This window comes from Anabrus simplex, chromosome 14, assembly GCF_040414725.1.
Source record: "Anabrus simplex isolate iqAnaSimp1 chromosome 14, ASM4041472v1, whole genome shotgun sequence".
NCBI lineage: Eukaryota > Metazoa > Arthropoda > Insecta > Orthoptera > Tettigoniidae > Anabrus > Anabrus simplex.
In genome coordinates this window covers 83,179,703-83,191,849 of record NC_090278.1, presented here as the reverse complement: position 1 = coordinate 83,191,849, position 12,147 = coordinate 83,179,703, and the positions used below count along the sequence as shown (strand labels likewise).

At 37.4% G+C, this 12,147-nt stretch overlaps 1 protein-coding gene across 1 annotated transcript in view; it reads left to right on the top strand.

Moving 5' to 3' along the window:
• The window catches only part of LOC136885679 (acetylcholinesterase), a 1,299,399-nt gene that overhangs the window by 229,249 nt on the left and 1,058,003 nt on the right, over positions 1–12,147 (top strand). Inside the window, exon 3 of the mRNA XM_067158378.2 lies at positions 2,725–2,787. The gene's annotated coding sequence lies outside the window, so the exon portion shown is untranslated. The remainder of the gene's footprint in view (positions 1–2,724; positions 2,788–12,147) is intronic.

Below are 12,147 nucleotides of genomic sequence, written 5' to 3'. Positions count from 1 at the left end.
GACTTAAACTGGTACCCGTTAAGGGTTGCAAGAACAATGCAGTGATGACCATCATACATGAACTGTTCAGTGAAAAATACTGTCTTTCAATAAAATAAAGTCATCATTTTTTGAAGTTGAAAAAAAATCGTAGCTGACTACGAAAAACGTAAAATTGTGTAAGTTCCTGAAGGTGACGAAGGTTGATGGGCCAAAGTGCCCGGAAAGGTTTAAAATGGTGACTCTTTGATAGCTCTATCGACATAAAAGTAAATTTTGAAAATAATTCTGGCCTAACTGCAGTTCCGGAAAAGGTACTAATATAGCTTTTTCCTTTACTCGTTTTCATTTTTATTGAAATCCGAGCCAAATTAACTTATTCACAGAATTCTTTCTGTAATGTATTCCTTAGTTCAATACCCTAAGGCGTTTTTAGATTTTTGAAAAATGTTCAGACCGAATGTATTTACAAGACCTTAAGTGAAACTCTGCATTGACTCACATTAACGTCATAGTGGTAGAAAAAGGCAAACTGCTAATCTAATCGACCGGATGACGATGATTAAGATAAATTTTAGGCATAAATATAGAATATATTCTCATACTTTCTTTTTCTCCTTTCGTTTCAGCCATACTAGCTGAAGTACCAATTGCTGACGGGATAATTTTTTAGTGTGGGGGGAATGTCGGTGTAATTTGAACCACTTAACTTTTTTTGCTAGTTGCTTTACGTCGCACCGACACAGATAGGTCTCATGGCGACGATGGGAGAGGAAAGGGCTAGAAGTGGGAAGGAAGCGGTCGTGGACTTAATTAAGGTACAGCCCCAGCATTTGCCTGGTGTGAAAATGGGAAACCACGGAAAACCATTTTCAGGGCTGCCGACAGTGGGGTTCGAACCTGCTATCTCTCGAATACTGAATACTGGCCGCACTTAAGCGACTGCAGCTATCGACCTCATTAACTTTTAAACGTCCATAACTCTATTAACCGTAATGAAAATTTCTGAAATATTATACACGATAATTAGTACAATGTATCAAATGATTTGGCGAAAATAAATGCTTATGCTATCTTTGGGATGTGTTTAAAAGTAATATTTACTCTGAAATTTATTATCGTGTGATTTTAACCTACAGCGTGTAACGTGGACCAGCTGATCGTGTACTTTGGATTGGTAAATAGAAACACTTATAAGTTTTTTAGTGAATTTTGTTATGAAATAGTAAACTACAAAATACGACACTATGAATTGTGGTCATCACTTGTGTATAACAGGACAATAATAAAACAGTTCATCCTGAATTTTGGCCCAGTTATCATGAACCCAATTTTTGTAACAATTGCACTGAATCCAATCGTAATTATAATATTTATCACATGAAATTCCGTAATTTAGCTCCTTTTTGTAATCACGTAGGCTAAATGGACCTCGAACAGCCCTCAGATCCAGGTAATATTCCCTGACCTGGATGGGACTCGAACCCGGGCCCTCCAGTTAAGAGGCAGACACGCGATTCCTGCACCGCGGGGCCTATATTAAAAAATAAAACAGATTATTTAAGAACCACCAGTAAAACTATGAAATATAATTATTACGATTCTTTCAACGGTAAAAATTACATGACGTGGAAAGATTTAATCAGAAACTAAATAATATGAAAAGTATTTTACCAATTGTAATTAAACCAGAGGTGTTATACGGATCAGAATGTTTAGCGTTGAACAAACAGAGGTGAAAAGAGGAACTGGGAAAGGAAGGACACATATGCAGGAAAATGTTGGGACCCCAAACTATTAAAGACTAGGGACCCGTGCCAGGAATCTCGCATGTTCATAAATTATGTGGTGGAGTAGCCCCTGGTGAACTACTGTTGAACTGTGGAATAAACAAATCCGTGCAATATTAGTCAGTATTGATTACCACTTAATGAAATCTCTTATTTTAAAACATTTATCCACTTGAACGCAAGCAAATGTAGGTGCGTTATTATACTGACGAATGTTCCGGAAGTAATTTTTGGTTTTACTATCCTTATTTTCTTAACTGATAATTACAGCATGTTATGATGACATATAAAAGGCGTACCAGCGGCCAAAATGTGAAGTGGATAGCAATGATGACGCGTATTTTCCTACAGCAACAACATTTACAAATCGCACACTTCGTACAGTTCTTTAAACTCATTTAAAAAAGAAATTATCGATATTTATGAAATTAGACTGCAACTCGTCACTTCTAATGTCTCTTCTATTTCTTTTGAATGCTCATTTGTCACGTTCGGCTACTTGTGAGCGCCGCTGAAGTGATCTATACTACTGAAATAATGTTGGATGAAAAGAAGTAAAACACACCACCCTTTTTATTTTCCATTGAAACAATAAAATAACACAACACTATCCAGGTTATGTCCGGTTATGCCATATTATGAGCTAAGGAAAGGATTTTTAGGCACTAATATGTTAGAATGCAAACGTATTTAACCAAGGCGCAAGTTTTTTATACCCGCACAACAGCTATGCAGTGATATTTGCGTAACTCTTAGCAATCTGAACTATCAGAGACCCTAAAATTTATGCAACTCACCTACATAGCTGTAGAGTGGTTAGCTGATACTTGTTCCTTGTTCAAATACGTTTGCATTATCACCTATTAATGCCTAAAATCCTTTCGTTAATTGTGACTGCAGACGTTTTTATATTGCATTTTATTGGATTATGATAGCATATTTTGTTTATTTTCAGTTTGCTGTACGACCTTCGTTAGGTCTCAACAATAGAGACGCAATCTTCGGGTGACCTCCACTGGTAAGTAAGATATTTGACAAACAAATTTTAGATTTGGTAAAAAAAAAACAGTTTCATAGAGTGCCATTTCGTGAGGCACAACTGACCTATATGTTGCACTGCGGAATGTCGCAAACATTCAGGAATACGTTCACATTTCTATTGACCGTGGACGGAGCTGGTATCATATTCATGCCATGCACCTGTAAGAGGATTAGACTGGAAGTAATAATGAGCTATTAATTGACGTGGAACAATCCAGTTAACAACACCGTACACAGTGAGGATTCTCTACCATCACAATTCAAACAAATGCACTCACAGGAGGACAAAAGAAAGATACATCGTGAGAATTTCCTACACTACTGTTCAATTTTATTAGCATCCTTACCTCCTCTCCAAGACTCTTCAGTAAGATTAATTTAAGTTCTATGACACCAGATTCTCATAACCCTTAAAATCTTCCCCGGGGTTAAATGTGGTGCCAAACGTACCTTCTATGTTACAAACTAGAGTTCATTTTCAATAGTGCAATTGTATCTCTTTAGTTACAAAATTATGCTGATAGCTCACTGAAAGCACTTGATTTAGCAATAAATTAATATTATAAATTAAAAAAGGTGTAAGTGCCAAAATGGAACATTTTAGGGTTTCAACTAAAAACGGTCTGTGTAACAAGTCTAATGTGTTTGTAAATGGATTGTAGCCAAAAAGGTCGGAGGAAGTAGATTTTAGAAATATATCATGTCTTAACTTGTAAAATTCGGAAAATATCAAAGAATAATTTTTGCACAAACTAAGTGACAATCAATATTTATAGTTTATATTCTGTACAAATTATGTACATTTTATGGCCACTTTTGCTGCAATACATTCTTATTATGAATACGCCTCATACGTTTCCCAGTCATGGCTATCCGTCAACGGTTTGTAATTTCATATGAACGCCAGCTTGCTAGGTAACATTGTCCGACTGTCCATCCATACTTTACATGACACACTGCACGGTTGCTTCGTTACACTTCTGTTACGTACACTATTTCCATTATAAAATTGTCGGATGACCCACATCTCCAAGTCATTTTTGTAAAAAATGTCGAATTTCTACTTTTCTCCACTAGATTCAGCTGCTTTAACTGTGATGAGATAACTTTCCAATGATTTAAACTGATCATACTAGAATGCAAAAAAGATATTTCCGTCGGAAGACTTGGGACTTTTAATCATATTTCGCTGAAAAATGCCTTATGTTATAGTAAATAAGATGTTAAAAGGTATCCAGAATTATTCATAAAGCTTCTTGAATTAAGTTCATAAACGAAAATCGTTGGCAGTTGGTTGTAAGGAAGTCATTTAATAATATTTCTACCTGGATCATCCGGTACGCTGCAAAATCTGGAACACGATGGCAAGTTCTAGCCACTACAGAAGAGCAGAAACTTAAGTGCTTAAACTGCTTCACAAGTGACAATAAAAGGGACTCGATTGAAACGATTCCATATTTGCCAGAAAATCTCTAGTAATGTTATTGTACAATCTCACGGTGAATTGTTGCCAGTTTATGTGTGCTAGAATTGTAGTTGTATATCAATACAGACAACGAATGTTGAGACATTGATTAGTTATAAGAACACAGTGCAGAAATCCATTTTTTTTTGTTTTCAGTTTTTATTCATGTGTTCTGCACTGAAGTATTTCTTCTTTGCAAATGCACTTAATTGATACGAAGTAGAATCATTAGTTTCGTGGACCGGCCATCTATTATCGCTGTGGTGCATTACACCACAGGATGTTGACGTGACAGTTGTTCGCTAGTGCCAACAATAGGCAGTTGCGTGCAAACAGTTTAAGCAGAACTACGGTCCCTGCTATGCAGGGTAGTTGAATGTGAGCGGCGGAAGTTGAGAATGTCGTAGTTAAAGCAACGGGCTAATTCCAAGTTCAGGCGAAAACTGGGCAAATCCGCTATCGAAATCTTTGACATGATGAAGTCGAAATCGCCCGACGGGAAAAATATGCGAAAAGGCAGGTCAAAAAACTATCTGATCCTTGATTAGTTAGCGCCAGTCTGAGTTTAGTACGTGCAAAGGTGTACACTGTGTTTTTACACTGTAGGAGTCAGTCCACGAACTCATTGACTGTAGTACACAGATGTACACTGTGTTGCCTACACTGTAGGCGCCAGTCCACGAACTTATTGACTATAGTACACAGGCGTACACTGTGTTGCCTACACTGTAGGTGCCAGTCCATGAACTTATTGACTGTACTGCACAGGTGTACGCTGTGTTGCCTACTATGTAGGCGCCAGTCTACGAACTTACTGACTGTAGTACACAAGTGTACGCTGTGTTGCTTACACTGTAGGCGCCAGTCCAATAATTTATTGACTGTAGTACTTCAGTTTACGCTTTGCTGCCTATACTGTAGGCGCTAGTCCACGAACTTATTGACTGTAGTGCACAGGTGTACGCCGTGTTGCCTACTATCTAGGCGCCAGTGCACGAACTTATCGACTGTAGTACATACGTGTACGCTGTGTTGCCTACACTGTAGGCGCGATTCCAAGAATGTATTGACTGTGTTGCCTACACTGTAGGTACCAGTCCACGAACTTATTGGCAGTAGTAATTTGTTTCTACTTTTCTAACATTTTGTGCTAATTTAATTTAAAACGCTACCATGTAATGAAAATTATTTTCCTGCCTTTCCCTGAACATACATTACATTTTGTCTCTTAGATCCTTTTGAAATGACAGTATTCAAATATAAACAGATCTGGATGATCCTAGCCAGAACAAATGTAACTTCCTTGGAATTTCTATACTATATATGCACTTTTTAAAGATTTTAACAAACATGACATGATACACATGATCATCTGAGCAACTATTTTCCTGCAAAAGGAAAGAGAACAAATCGTTAGCCGTTAGCTATATTTTACGACCCCTTAGATCTTCTCGCAGTAAGAGTATAGCCTCAAGGAAAACAGAGAGGCGTATTTATTTCTAATGAATTTGGCTATATAATAATGGCAAAGCTTTTAATGGAGCGGCGTTTGAATATACCGCAAACAAGAAACAAGGCAATTTGTTTGTAACGTCAAATTGAGTGGATTTGGTAATCTTGTGAACAAAGAGCACGTAAAAGCAATACACAACAATCAGGGAGAAAAGAGCGTGGAACATTTTCCCTACCAAATTAATAATAATACACAGAAAATCAAGAAAAGAACATTCTACCGAAAATCTTCGGCCCGGTTTGTAGAGATGGAATATGTATGAAAAGGAAATCTCGGGAAACAATAGCATGCTGAAAAATCTCACACACATTTAGAAAAAGGAGACTGAAATTCTACGGACATATTATCAGAATGAGGGAGGATAGAATGATGGCAAAGAATTTTCAACCTTGACCTTTCTTGAAAATCCAAGAACAACTGGCTGAGTGAAATTGAAACTGACCTGCAGAAAATCAACTTCACCGAGGAAATTATATGAGATAGAAGTAAATTGTGAACATAAATCATTCAATTTGCAGACGAAACTAAAACCAGAACCACTAACACCTGGATAGAAGAACGCAGGAAAAATCTTAGTGAGAGGATGGAGAGATTTTGGGAGAAGAAGAAAGAAGAAACATCAGGTAAATGAGTCCAATAATAATAATAATAATAATAATAATAATAATAATAATAATAATAATAATAATAATAATAATACTTCTATGGCCTCAGCTGCTTTATGCAAGCACCTTAATTTGATGCTATCTGGCTGTGTCCTCGTCAATTTCGACTTTCGGTTTTACTCTACTAGATAGCGGCAGAGTAAACCGAATCTCTCTGGGGCGTCTGTGACCGAGTTTTAAAATATTGCAGTGTAAACACCAAATGTGTCACCAGAGATATTTTACATGCCCATGTCATAGGACACGGAGTGCTGATTGGATATTTTCCCGCCGTTAAAATATCCGACACCTCTGTCGGGTTTGAACCCGAACAAGAATTGACTAAAGGAGGTCGGATAGGTAAGTTAGAAGTAGGATGTTTGTTAGCAATGTCACTGAGCTAAGGAACACGTTTTTGGAACTCACGCTCGAAAGTTGAAAGCCTCTGGGTATACCATTCAGGTATTCAATGCTTCTATCTACAGGTGAAAAAAATTAGACTCAGCGTATTAAACTCTGCATAATCTTTTAAGAAAATTGACTTATTTTTTGCCCTTTCCCAGTTTCCTAATTCCGGCACTTTTCTACGGATTCAATCCAGTACTGCGGTTGGATTCCCTTCCTGCACTACTCGATCTGAAATAACATACTCACTACCACGTATTTCTTTGTTGGCCTATAATGGTTGCGTTCTATTTATATGAAGAGGAATATTGAGGAAAACACAAACACCTAGTCCTCAAATCAGAGGAATTTAACTATAGACAGCTAACATTACCGACCTGGCCAGGATTTCAACCTGAAACTCTCTGGACTGAACTCCACTGCTGATCATGCAACGAAGGAGCCGGAATTTTAGGTAACTTAAGTAATTGGCTGTTATTCAATAAATATGAATGGAACATGAACACGATGGCAAAGAGTATTTAGGAAGTGTTTTCTGTAAAGAAAAAAGTAAGTTGAGAAATATAATCCATTAAGGTGTATCAGTACTGTTCATACATTGGAGGTAAAGGCTAGTTGTGCGCTTCTGGAACAGCAGTAGGTGGACAATTATTACAAATCGACCAGAGCCGATTAAAATTATAGTATGCAACCCGCAATGCAAAAGAGAAGAAAGGGTTATCAAGCATCGCCTGGGACGTAATTATTGATTCATATATACATATTTATTTCGACAGGGGAAGGGGCGGAGCAATGCAGCCAAGAAATGTTTCAAAGTCAGTGAATTCGTGTCTGATCAGTCGTAATCTGTCCACCTCTGCTGTTATCACTCCGCTGATTGATGACCCAAACATCTAATCTTAGTGACATCTGTTGATCAGAGATAGCTGTTATATTTCCTCCACACTGCCTGCTAATGCTGCAACTTCTAAAGCCATCAATTTTACCCGCTTTATCATCCATCATTCCTGACATCTTCCTGTGTCCCTTCCCACCCTCTTCACATCCATCCGACCATGTAGTTACCATTCATATTTCCGATGAGCCTATGCCTTATTAGTCTCAGGAAATTCGATTTTGCATTTTACAAAGCTAGACAAAATATAAAAGGACCAGGAACCTACTTCAGGACAACAGTTCGGAATGCTATTCTCAGCGTAATACCTTATACCAAGAAAAATATTTCTAGCACTGTCAGGCTTGATGTTATGTATTATTGAATTTAACCCTCATATTTCACTATTGCGTATTTGTATGGTGGTTGGTAGAGTAATGTTTTGTGTGAATATGAAGGGGAAAGTGTTGGGACAAACACATACGTCCAGGCCCGGAGTCAGAAGAATCAATCAGACGTGGTTAACATCGTACACCTAGCCGGGAATCGAACCTCGGAACTTTTGAAACGAAGGCCTCAACGCTGACCGTTATGATAAGGAGTCGGACTGTTGTTTAACGAAGAATAACGTGCGAAATGTTGATAATACAACACAATGCAATACAATACAATATTTTGAAATGCATTATGAGAATATTTTGTGATACCTGAAGACATTAATTGTCAGTTTCGACTCAGGTAATTAAATATATATAAATTACATGAAAAAATAAACAACTTTTTAAAGAATAGAATGACATGTTTCGTTCCTGAATTACATCATCATATTATATCAAATCACGTTCAAAAATATTTAGAAATGCATAATCATTTATGCTTAAATTCTGCTTAAATCCTTAAATACCCTGAATTTGAAATTGCTCTTAATGAAGTCCTCACCTCAAGTATTTAAATAATGTTTGTAATTTGATATAATCTGGTGATATTTTAAAAATTAATTTGTTTCTTTTTAAGTATAATTCTGTTTTCATACGTTTTCTTTTTCCACTTGTCCGGCTCCATGGCTAAATAGTTAGCGTGCTGGCCTTTGGTCACTGGGATCCCGTGTTCGATTCGCGGCAGGGTCGGGAATTTTAACCATAATTGTTTAATTCCGGTAGCACTGGGGCAGAGTGTATGTGTCATCTTCATAATCATTTCATCCTCATCACGACGCATGTCGCCTACGGGAGTCAGATCAAAAGGCCTGCATTTGGCGAGCCTAACTTGTCCTCAAACACTCCCGGTACTAAAAGCCATACGCCATTTCATTTATTTTCCACATACAGACGTGTGAAAATTATTAGACGCAAAGGAGAAAACAAACAAATTAAATTGCATTAGTTTTTGCCCTCACTTGTTTTTATAATTTGTTCCACGGAACTCCCTACTTTCCAATCACATATTCGTCCAATTCGTCCTACTTACTAAACTTGATGAAATACTGTATTGGTTTTCCTTAAACATATTGCACCGAGATTAAATATTTCTGCTTGGGCTGTTGATAATGTTAAATCAGTTTCCAAGTGTTTGGATTTTATTTACAAAACTTCCCTCAGTCGAAGGTTGACACAATGGACAAAGCATACGGAAACAAATTAAATTATCATTTCTATTTACAGTAATTTTGTTTATTACATTATTCTCATAATATCTATACGAGTTATAACACGTAGTAATGATTTATTAGTAGTGAAATGGAACCTCGTAAATCTAAGAAAGACATAGTTTGCAGTTCCGGAACCTCTAAATTAAAATGCTTCCAAAACTTCACAACTTCTTGGCTTTCGAGATCGGGGCCGCTATCTCACCGTCAGCTAGCTCCGCAATTCTAAGCACGTAGGCTGAGTGGACCTCGAACCAGCCCTCAGGTTCAGGTAAAAATCCTTCTCCTGGCCGGGAATCGAACCCGGGGCCTCCGAGTAAGAGGCAGGCGCGCTACCCCTACACCACGGGGCCGGCAAGGATTTTATGAGCAGACAAGTAATAGGTAATGCACAATTGAAAATATTATAACATTTGTGTTGAGTCGAATAATTTTCACACCTATGTAGTTTATAAATGTATTTATTTGTATATTAGTTTCGACATATTCAAGAACCTGAGAGTTACAAATTTATGAAAGATGTTTCCTCTCAAATATCGTGAATAAATCAAAGAGTTACAGTATTTCCATTGTTAGTCACGGTCTATAACAGAAGAGTGGAATCAAGGCCTCCTGTTACGATGTTTAACGTTCCCAAGTCTGGAAGCAGGCCGTGACATGTTGAATTGACATTCAGACCTCCCTCAGCGGGACAAACGAGGCGTGCGGTATGTCAATCGCTAACACACTGGCTTGCGTGACCGAGCCTGGCCAGTTATTAACAAAGTACAAACTTTTAAATGCGGACACAAAAAAAAAAAGAGGTTCAGTGGAATGCAATGACATCATATCATGCGGCTACGCAGTTTAACTGGCACGTGGTAAGTTTTCCCAGTTGCTAGAGTAAAATATAGAAAGCATGCTTGTACTTTTTGTGACTGTTCATATCATGATCATAGTTCTCTAGTTTCACGTAGCATTCGAACCACAAGAATGTGACTTTGCATGAAGTAATATTAAATTGGATGTAAAGCAATCCTGACTGTACGTCTGATCTTAGAGGACCGAATTAAGAAGGACAGGCCCACGTACATGGCGTTCGTAGAAGTAAAGAAGACATTCGATAATGTTGATAGGAAGGTGATTGGGATCAGATACCGATAACAAAAAAATGATCTACAATCCGTATAAAAATCAGTCTGCAATGATTAGAATCGAGGGACTTGAAAAAGAAGCAGCAATCAAGCAAGGAGTGAGGAATGGCTGCAGTTTGTCCCCCTCTCCTTCTTTTCCATGTTTATATAAAACAGGCGCTAAAGGATATCAAAGGGGTATTAGGGAAGGAAATCACAATCGAAGGAGAGGAAGTCAAAACCCTGGGATTTGCCGATGATATTGTTATTTTATTTGAGACTGCAGAAGATCGGGAGAAATTACTGAATGATATGGGCAGAGTTATAGGAAAGATTAAAATATGAGAGTAAATAAATGCAAAACAAACGCAATGGAACGCAGTCGAACGAAGTCAGGTAATGCATGAAATATTATATTAGCAAATTAAGTCTTAAATGAAGTAGATGAATATTGTTTCTGTATAAAGAAGGCAATTGTTTAACGTAGAATACAGTTTTTAGGGGGTTACACAAGGCTCTAATCTTTGACCATTATTGTTAAAATTTTACGTTGATCACTTACTGACAGGCATGAAAGTCTTAAAGGCAGTAGATTAATATTGTTACTTAGGTAGTAGTAAAATAACTAACCATGGTGGAAGTAAGGAGGACATAAAATGCAGGCTAGCACAGGAAAAGAAGGCCTTTCTTAAGAAAAGAAATTTGTTCATTTCGAACATTGATATAGGAATTCGAAAGATATTTTAGAAGACTTTCGTCTGGAGCGTGGCATTGGATGGAAGTTAGGTATGGACAATAACTACATCAGAAAGAAAGAGAATATAAATTTTTGAAATGTGGTGTTACAGAGGAATGCTGAAGGTGAGATGGGTAGATCTAATCAGGAATGAAGGAATACTGAATCAAGTTGGTGAGAGGAAATCGATTTCAAATTTGACGAGAAGAAGAGACAGAATGATAGGACACATATTACACCACGAAAGATTTTTGAGGGAAGTGCAGGAACTAAGAACGTTAGAGCAGATGTAGGATGTAGCAGATACGTAGAAATGAAAAGATTAGCACAGAATAGGGTGACATGGAGGGTTGCACCATACCAGGCTGATTACTCAAACAAGAACATGTTCTTGGGCCGGTGGTTTATCTGGAGTTAGCGTGGAAAGAAACCCGACAGTGTTGTAACCAGGTAACCAGTGTTCGTTTTTACTGTGTATCAGATCACTACCTTCTATATACAGTAGGTACAAATGACGCCGATTTTTCAGCGAGTTTCCACTGTCTTTGACTGGCGTTTCATGCAGGTCACGGCAAGGCCCCTTACAAAAGGTAACGTCACCGAAGGCAACATAATTTTTTCTAATACTTATCCTGCGGATATTTATGGCCATAAAATTGTGTGCTAAATCAGCGAGTTTTGTTGGACATAGATCATGATTTTTCGGAAGTCTTTTTCCCTTTCAGATGTGAGGGTCTATTTTTTACAAAAATAAGTGAGTTCTATATTATTTATTGCTGGAAAAGAATGGGAAATTACAGAAAAAGTACAAAATACTTTAACACAGTTTCTTTACACAAATGTATTACCAACAAATTTCATTGAAGTGGGTGATTACCATTATTTTGTCTTAATTTATTTGCCTGTATAATGCATTATTTAAGGTGTAATTACACAATATTTT